Source organism: Aotus nancymaae, unplaced genomic scaffold (assembly GCF_030222135.1).
Source record: "Aotus nancymaae isolate 86718 unplaced genomic scaffold, 86718_ANA_hifiasm-v0.15.2.pri h1tg000006l, whole genome shotgun sequence".
Classification (NCBI taxonomy): domain Eukaryota; kingdom Metazoa; phylum Chordata; class Mammalia; order Primates; family Aotidae; genus Aotus; species Aotus nancymaae.
Genome location: NW_026988417.1, coordinates 40,581,158 through 40,590,948, shown reverse-complemented (window position 1 = coordinate 40,590,948; position 9,791 = coordinate 40,581,158). Strand labels below are relative to the sequence as shown.

General features: G+C 41.3%; 1 long non-coding RNA gene across 1 annotated transcript in view; it reads right to left on the bottom strand.

Moving 5' to 3' along the window:
• Positions 1-1,874: 1,874 nt before the first annotated feature.
• LOC135269694 (uncharacterized) overlaps positions 1,875-9,791 on the bottom strand; it is a 47,486-nt gene continuing 39,569 nt past the window's right edge. Inside the window, exons 2-4 of the long non-coding RNA XR_010337945.1 lie at positions 3,960-4,094; positions 3,093-3,251; positions 1,875-2,585 (exon numbers count right to left, since the gene is read on the bottom strand). This is a non-coding gene — a long non-coding RNA (uncharacterized LOC135269694). The remainder of the gene's footprint in view (positions 2,586-3,092; positions 3,252-3,959; positions 4,095-9,791) is intronic.

The window sequence follows — 9,791 nt, the reverse complement described above, 5'->3', positions numbered from 1 at the left end:
TATCCACTGTCATTGAAGGCATTGCATTTGGAAATCTGAGTTTGGTCCAAATGGGAGTCTGGGAGAGAAGTCTAAAAGCGTGCCGCCTGTCTTCATGCTGTGTTGTTCCTGCAGAGGGCAGAGATGGAGCAGCCAGCCCAGTCTCCCTCCCACACAGCTCATCACTGTTTTCTATTGATGGGCTTGCTGGGTAGGGAGTCAGCTTCCTTACTGATTGAAAATTTACAAGACTTTTTTTTTCTTTTCCTTTTTCAGAGACAGGGTCTTGCACTATGGCCCAGGCTGGAGTGCAGTGACACAATCATACTGCAGCCTCGACCTCTCTGGGCTCAGGTGATCCACTCGCCTCAGCCTCCCCAGTAACTAGGACTGCAGGTGTGCACCACCAAGCCCAGCTTCAAGACCTTTCTCTGGTTAGACCCACTCTTGGTGTTTGGTGTCCTGAGTAGAAACTTGGGAAGATCTGGAATGATTTACTTAATGTAAATATCATGATTAATTTTACTTCCATCTAAGGGAGTCAACATCATATAATGAGTGGCTGCTGTGTGCCCATTAAAGAAAGAAATAATTCAATCCTTGCCAGCCAAGTCTCCAAATGGAAGTCTTCTCCATTTCTCAGAAGAGCAATGCAATTCAGGGATTCCAACATCACATACCACAAATGGGGGAAGGAGGAATCTTGTCACAGTTTACAGTGAGATTCAGAGGATTGCAAATGAGAATTGAGGAGACAATGGAAAATTAAAATGCAGCCTCACAAAGAAATAAATGGAATTTGAAAGAATGTTCATGCTCTGAAAGCGGCACTGGTGCTCTAGGTAGAGTTAATGTATGGCATCTTCGTCATAATCGTTCCATTATCGATTAACTTCGGATTGTGCTTCAGTTAGTTAATTGTAGCCTTTTCCTGTTTCTGGCTCTGGTGTCTAAAGGCAAAATAGATCCTTTGTTATACGCTCAGAAGAACTATTTACACATTTTGATTTGGCAAAGAACAGCTCATTTTTTTCTGGGTCCTTCTGGCTTTTTTATTCCACATGGAATATGCAGGCAAAACTGGCTGAACTTTTAAATAGCAGCTAAATCCTAGTAGCACTAGAGCACTTCTTGCCTTGCTCTTCTCAAATGGCTACATTTATTATAAACCAAGTCAATATTCTGCTGTAGGAAAGTCATTGCATAAGGGGTACATCTGCCTGCTATACCAATAGCCCCAGAACCACGAGCCAGTCTGGCATAGATCACTCAGCTTTGCAGGCATCCCACTCTGGAATGCAGTTCTCCCCCAGAGCACGGTCCCCACTGTATTGGGGAAGGAGAGGTTCTGAGCAAAGTCATCAGCCCCTTGGAAGACGTCCTGACCTCCCCAGAACTGAACTTTCAACCTCTTGAGCTGACAGTTAGTAGTGGATGCACAAATTTTGCTTGCGACTAATTGCAGCTTGTAAATGGAGCATTGTGGCTCCGGAAAAGAGCCAGCAGTCTTTCTCCCCAGGGTCACCCAAGTGGAATCTGGACACAAGAAAGCCTGTCCCCTAATGGGCATCCTCCCTGAGCCCTTCCCAACCTCTCAGGCCCTGTGTTTGTCTCCATCAAGTAGAGAGCTAGAGGGCACAGCAGGAGACTCCTCTGCAAGTCTTCTTCGAATGCCAGGCTATTCATAGTAACTTGCAGCTCCCTCAGGAATTCCCACAGACTTCCCAGAGCCGGCTATTGTCTCCCCACTCTGCAGCAGTGGCCTTTCACAGACCCAAGGACACACACACCATCTCAAAGCACAAAATGCTTTGCAAGCCATCCGTGGGATGTTCACCAAAGAAACGACTGGAAGTTGAGAGGAAGAAAAACAGAGGCAAGTTGGGAGGATAGAATAAGATTTTCCAGCAGATTAACTATTTATTTTTAGTTTCACAAAGCAGACACACTTTGTAATTGACAAATAAGCCACAGAGTGCCGTGGAACATGAAGTCAAATTTCTTTTTCTTAAAGGCAGGACTAGGTATGCTCTGAGCATCTCTCTGAGGGAACAGCTGGCTGTACGTATGAATCACAAACATTCAATTGTAAAACAAAAGGGGTAGTCAAGGGTGACTTTTTTTGTTTTCTCTGATAGTTTTATTGGACTGAGGTGGTAGCTAATATCATCTTGTATCCTCAGACCATGAAAAGAACATAAGGAACTCTGTGAAAGTGTGGAGTGAGCTTTCCAGGCAAGCATCATATTGTTCTCAGTTAATCAAATTTGTCAAATTGTTCCCAGTGCCTTAGAGCCAAAGGGTGATACTTAGGACCACAGTAAACAAATCCCCAACCATCTGCTCTGACAGCTGTTGGACCTTGAGCAAGAACTTGTATTCCCAGAGTATTTTGAGAGCCTTAGGCACAGGGATGTACTAGAATGGTTCAACCATCAAGTGGCCAAAGAAAGGTTAAAACTACCAACAGCCCTGTACTCCTGTAGTCTCAGGGAGAAGTGTCCCAGGAATGAGCGACAGGAACAAAATTCTCCCTCTGTTCATCAGCCTCTGAACATTCCAGTTTCTGTGTCATCTGGATATTTTCTCAATACCTTCAGCCTGGCCTTAAAAATCAATGCAGTTAGTGAACTGCTTAGTTGAAACTGAACACATCTATTGATGCTGAAACAAGAGCTGTGCACTTCCAGGCAATTTAAAGAAATCTACTCGGATGATCTGTTCGATTCTGTGCCTCTCAAATGTGAGGGCTCAGAGAATTAGCTTGCAATTTCAGTAAATTATTTCTATGAAAGTTGTTTGCCCTCACAATTTAGTTTTTGTGTGCTAATTTCATTAGGCCAATTGGGTGTCATAAATGATGTTAGAATAGGGTGACTAACCAAATCAGTTATGCTGAGACTGTCTTGGTTTTAAAACAAAAAATTCTACATTCTCCGAAACCTCCCATTTCTGGGCAAATGGGTAGCTAGTCATTTTGCCAAGTAATTTCCCTTCCAAGTCAAAATGTCCTTGGAAGTGTAGCAATGTAATAAAGTCTTGAGTTTCTGAGTTTAAAATCTTAGTGGGGCACACATTAAAAGGGGGTCTTCTGAAAGTGACAAGGGGCTTACCTGGGGAGGTCAGTTTGTTTTGAAATTATCCAAGAGTAAAAGGACCCTTTGTGACATTTGATGGGTGGGGGAGCTTGGTGTCCAAGTATACCACCCTCAGTAACCACACACAGGCATTTAACAGCCAATGTTTTCATCTTTCTTCAATGTCTTCAATTTCTGATACAGAAGAAAAAATACCACATAGATTTTTATAAATATTCTCTTGGGACATTGTATATTTCCACTTTTATGCACTTGGGAAACGTGAAAAGAAGGTCAGATGAAACAAATATTTAAGTTGTGTAAACCTCTCTTACTACATTCTTAGAAGATCAAAGTCATTTTGTGCATTAATGTTTTTCCATATCTAAACTTTTATACTTGGCTTCATTTATGCCACTCAATTTGACCTAAGTCAGTGCTTTTTAAACTCAAACGTGCCAGTAAATCACCTGGTGATCTTGTTAAAATATAGATTCTGATTCCATATGTCTGGGGTGGAGCCTGAGATTCTGTACTTCCAACAAGCTCCCAGGTGATACTGATATGGCCAGTCTGGGGGCCACAAGTTGAGTAGCAAGATTCCAGGTGACTGTAACTACTTTTTCTTTACTCTCAGGAAATTTCTAAAAAGAGGGAAGAAAAAATATTTTAAGGGAATGGAGAGAGGAAATTGTGCTTTATACTCTCAAAAATAATGCCTGTTGGAGCAGAGAATACTGTATGTTTTAATGCAAAACACAAATGCAGTTAGAATTGACCCAAACATCAAACTACCTAGGAAAGGAAGGTGGAAGGAAGGAAAGAGAGGAAGTTAGAGGTGTTTGGCCATTGTATGTCTGTGGCTAGAGGGAGGCCACTCTTTTCTCAAGCACTGGCACTTACCTTTTCTTCTACCACTCGCTTTCTAGGGACATCAATAACCAGAATTCCCCTTCCAAAGGTTGCTGGAAGTGTGAGCAGTACTTTGGTTATAAAGCAAGAGAATGTTTTATTCTCTTTCAATTGGTTGTGAGAACCCTACAAAAAGATTCATTAAAGATGAAAAATGAAACACACTCTGAAAAGCCTACCAATCTTTTCATGTTCATTATAGTTTATTGTGTTTCTGAAGACACAAAAACAGATAATGAAATACATAAGTAGAAGAGGAAATATCATTAAGTCAAATGCCTGACAGCAAATGGATTATACTAAAACACACACAGTTCTGATAGCATTTTACAATAAAAAATTTTTATGTGACTCAAGGAATTTCTGTTGCTCACGCAGCCCCAGTTGATGCATACAGGGGCAAGAAAAGAAATTTGGGGATTAAATATTTTAATTATTGAAGAACAAAGTGGATGTGCCTCAGAAATGGACGAGATGTTTCCCCCAGATTACATCAGTCATGACCTTGTGAGAGTTTCTATCCTTTTCCCTGAAGAGGAGCATCAAATGTAGCTGATTACATGGTCACTAAGCACCGCCCCTCAAAAAAAAAAAATTTCAGTGTGTGTTTATGTTCCATGGAAAATGTGTAGCCAAGGATCTAACCAATATGACTTATACCTACTGCTCTTACAGGAGTTTCAGGCTGAAAGAGGAAACCCTTTTTTCATACAGGTCATCAAAGCAGAGGTGGCCCAAATTATGCTCCATGTTTCTTTGCGTTTCTACAAAGGAGTATGTAATTGGAATAAATTGAGTTCAATATTTTTCCTTAACCTAGAAGCTTGCTTCTGTTTAATTGTCTGCCGTATTTTTGTTTTGAATAGCTGGCTGTTCATAAATGGTCCTCTATGTGTTTGGTATGATATCCTCAGAGACCCTCTTAGACTGTGAAATCCTAGTGAGTGGAGTGTTTGTTTGCTCATCAATAAGACCTGTGGTCTCTTAGGCCAGCAGACAGTTCTATAGAGAGCTGTCTCTGGGCTGCTCCTTTGACTCCAGGTGGGTGAAAACCTCTCTGTTATATATTAATTAGGCTTCACTTCCTCTCTTTTTTCTCGATATGGCTATGTGGGGGCTGCTGCTAGAAAGGACCATGAAGGACGAGGTTTTTTTTTTTTTTTTTTTTTTTTTGAGACGGAGTTTCGCTCTTGTGACCCAGGCTGGAGTGCAATGGTGCGATCTTGGCTCACCACAGCCTCCGCCTCCTGGGTTCAAGCAATTCTCCTGCCTCAGCCTCCTGAGTAGCTGGGACTACAGGCTCACGCCACCATGCCCAGCTAATTTTTGCATTTTTAGTAGAGACGGGGTTTCACCATGTTGACCAAGATGGTCTTGATCTCTTGACCTCATGATCCACCCGCCTCGGCCTCCCAAAATGCTGGGATTATAGGCGTGAGCCACTGCGCCCGGCCTGAAGGACCAGTTTTATTTTTCCGCCTCTGCCACCTTCATGTTCACAGTCCCTGGCTCGCAACAATGCACACACCTCTAGAACATTCCCACTTCTCATCAGATCTACAGATTGGGTGCTTACACCAGTGGAGAAGCCAGCTCACAGGCAACAGGAATGGTTTTAAGTGTCCTGCCTTGTTTCTTTTTTTTTTTAAATTTTCTCAGACACTTACATAGATTTACATGATCTATCCATTTATATATACTTTGGGCAGCCACCTATTTCTATTTAAAGTCATAATTTCTCCCCACATGTTCCTGATCACATCCAACTCTGCACTCTGTGTTGCTGAGAACATTCTATCATTCATTCATTGAGCAAATGTTTGAGTGCTTTCTATGTGGCAGGCATAGTACTAGGTGCTGCGGTACAACATTGAATAACACAAAGTCCTTGGCTTCTTTTGTTCTAGCAGCAGAGTGGAGAGACAGTCAGTAAACAAATAAACCAACAGATATGAACTATACTAGGTGGTAATAAGTCCTAAAGAGAAGAATGTACAAGGTAAGGAAGATAGGGGTACTGCAGGGGGGTGCGGGTTTTGCTCTTTTACATGGAGTAGTCAGGGAACTCCCCATCTGGGGCTACCACTTGGGATTGTACTTTGTACAAGTCCATAGGTTGCTTTTCTCCTCGTGGTTATTATAGATTGTGTTGCTGTGAAAATTTTCTGGCAGATAGGATCAAAGTACTTGATGAAGTGCCCTTTTTTCCTTTTTTGAATTGTCCTTTGGGGCTAATTGTAGGCCTTGATAAGGCTGACATTTTAGCAGCACCATGCAGGTTGTGAAGCAGTGAGTCATATAGGTGTGTGGGGGAAGAGTATTTCAGGCAGGTGGAACAGCAAATATGAGGCCCAGAAGCAGGAGCAATTCATGATGTATTAGAGGACGGGGCCAGTGGCTGGAGCAGAATAAATGAGGGGGCAGGCATGGAAAGTGAGTTCAGGTGGAGGAGGACCCATCACAGAGGGTCTTGGAGATCATTGTAAGGACTTTGTCTTTCATTTTAATAGAAACAGAAAGTCAGTGAAAGGCTTTGAACTGAGAATTGATATAACTTGATTAATATGTATTAAGGATCATTCTGACTACAATGTGAAGAACTGATATAGGGCAGACAAGAGTGCAAGCAGACAATGACGAGGACATTGCAATTGCCCAGGGAAAGAATACGGTGGGTTGACCCTTGGGGGTAATAGTGGAAGTGGTGAGAAATATTAATTCTGCTTTTGGGAGAAGCCTTTTATATGATTCCTGAGATCCATTAGCTTCTTGTGCAATGTGGTGAGAATCCTTCTCTTGCATATCAGGTGTATTTCAACAATTAGTATCCCACAGAAAGAATGGTGGAATCTCAGAGTTGGAAGGGGTCTTAGAAGCAGGACATCTAGTGGAGGAAAAGTGAAAACAGATACTTGGTCTGATCTTCCAGCTTGTGTAGGTCTTACATTTTGATAGGGTGGGTAAGGAGGAGATTGATGCCTCAATAAATGTTGATTTTATCTGGAATCCACATTGGTCCCAGGCTAGGGAATCTGAAGTTGGAGACTGCATCCTAGTGTGGAGCAGCACAAAATCTGAAAGCTCCGATCTCACTGAGTTCTCTTTTGAGGCTATTTTAATCTGTCACACAATGCAGAGATCACCTGCCCAGCATCCCAGGATGCATAAACCCAGCCTTGTCTACATTTCCAATGGGAGAGTACTTGTCACTTTAAGGTAATTCACCATGATGTTGGACAGCTCCAGGCGTCTCGAAGATTTTTGTTTGTTTTTGTTTTGTTTTGTTTTACAGAGCTGAAGTCTCTCTCTTCTACCCATTCTGCCCTCTGCAGCTAGGCTGGCCAGTAAAGGCAGTGCAGGAATATTGGTTAAGAGTATGGTTCTGGAGCCAGATGGTCTAGGTCAGGATTCAGGTTCCTCGTGAACTTGAGCAAGCTGCTTAACCCCTTTGTGCCTCAGTTTTCTCAGAAATAAGGTAGTCCCTATAAAGCACTCAGAAGAGGACATGGTACAGAGATGGTGTTCAAACAATGGGACCATATGATTAATTAATCTTTCATATTGTTATGAATATGAGAACCTGGCCCATATTTGAGCACAGCTCTCATGAGGCTCTGCTTTTCCTATTCCAATTAAATTCTGTAGTCTTCACATGATACCTGGTAGCAATTATCAATGAAATTAATAAAAGCAAAGGGTTTAGTGTTTGCCCTGGGGTAGCAAAAAAAGGGAAATTACTGATGACTGGTTTTGGATTCAGGCATTAAGGAATCTTTTGTTGGTTCTCCAACATTTAAAGGTTGACCCCATCTTAAATATAGATCCATAAGCCTCATTTCATTTGGTAAGCAGTAGTTCAGGATGCCGTGGAAGAGTGTGGTTGAGAATCTAGGTTTTGGAGTCTGATTTTTCTCATTTGACTCTAGTTTTGACACTATTATATAACTATGGGCAACTTATTTAATTATAATAATATATGCCTTCAGTTTATTGTCAAGATCAAATAAGACAATATATACAACGCACTTTGTACGATGTAGGAAGTCAAGAAACACTAGTAATAATTTTAAGTTATAGAAATGAATTTCTAAAACAAAGTAATATGGTTTGGAGCTGTGTTGTCACCAAATCACATGTCGAATTGTAGTCCCCAGTGTTGGAGGTGGGGCCTCTGGTGGGATGTGGTTGGCTCATGAGAATAGGTTTTTTCGTGAATGGTTTAGCACCATCTGTATCCACTTGGTGCTGCTCTCATGATAGTGAGTAAATTCTTGCAAGATCTGTTTGTTTATAAATGTGTAGCACCTACCCCTTCACTTTCTCTTGTTCCTGCTCCCACCATGTAAGATGAAATTTATCTTCTGCCATAATTGTAAGTTTCCTGAGGCCTTACCAGAAGTCAGGCAAATGCCAACATCTTACATTCTCTACAGCCTGCAGAACCATGAGCTGATTAAATCTCTTTTCCTTATAAATTACCCAGTCTCAAATATTTTTTTATAGCAATATGAGAACAGACTAATACATAAAGTCAATTCTTAGAAATGGCCGTGTTCAAAAGTAATCCAAGCCACATTCTCTGGGTTTCATAGTGCATCTTAAGGAGGAGAAGAAGGAAGGAATATTAAGACTTGCTGCTTCTACCTTCCTGGCAAGTGAAGATTCCTAGTGCTCAAGGAGGCTCACTGCTAGAGCCAGGTGCAGCTGATCTAACAATCACAAGATGTTGAAATTGGCTTACCTGACGCCCACCCATCAACTGAAAATTTAAAATGTGCTTGAACTGGTTATTTAGTAGCAGATAGATTTTTTAAATAATGTTTTTTCTTGAATACAACAAAATACATTTCTATTATATAAACACAAGAAAGCATAGAATAACCCAAAGAAGCAAACCATGTTTAGTTCCATTGCCCAGAAGTTGCCCTTGCAAGGTTTTTGCACAGCACTTTAGGTGAGTAAGTAGCATAAGGCAGGTCTGTGTCTTTCTGGCCCAATCCCAAGACCCTAGAAGGGAATGCAGCTTCTCGGTGCAGAAGAGTGATTGGTAAAGAGTGGCTGAGTGAATGGCATATAATCATGTCTATAAATATATTTTTAACCCCACTGGGGATCAAAATTGCCAGGTAGATTTCTTTTCATGGTTGTTTCGCTTAATTGGATCCTTTTAAATACTGAATTTAAAGCCAGTGGTGAATACAAGTAGATCCTAAATGTGCCAAGAACACAGCCTTGCGTTTTGCCCGTATAGTGGTCCATAACTCAAGAAGTGTCCAGTGGGCTTATATCAATGGATCCTGAAGGCTGACCAGGCTGATCTCAAGCGAGTGGTTCTCACCCAGAAATTCCTCCTCCTGAGTTTTTTTAAACCCTACTTTCACCTGTGGAGAATTTTACAAACATTTCGGATTTTGGAGAATTTCAACTTCCCTCTCTTACATTCAACTTTCTTTCTAAGATAATAGGGTACCATTTATTTTTTGCTTGCAACAAGCCTGATATTTTCTAAACTTCAAACTGATATTATCTCATTTAATCCTCATAACAATTCTGTGTTGGCTATCACCACTCTTACAGAAGAAAAAGCAGAGTCTATGGAAGGTGCAAAAACTTGCCCAGAGTCACATAGCTGGCAAAGGGCAGAATCTGGTCTAGGTCGATCTGACTTCAAAGTCCGTGCTTTGACCACCTGGATAGGCCATCATCAGAGTTTATGTTTAATCTTGAATATTGTTCTACATACTTAGCTCTATAAGCATGAAGCTATTATATTACCTCCAGCAGCATCTGAAATGTCAAAATAATATTTGGAGTGGATGTACC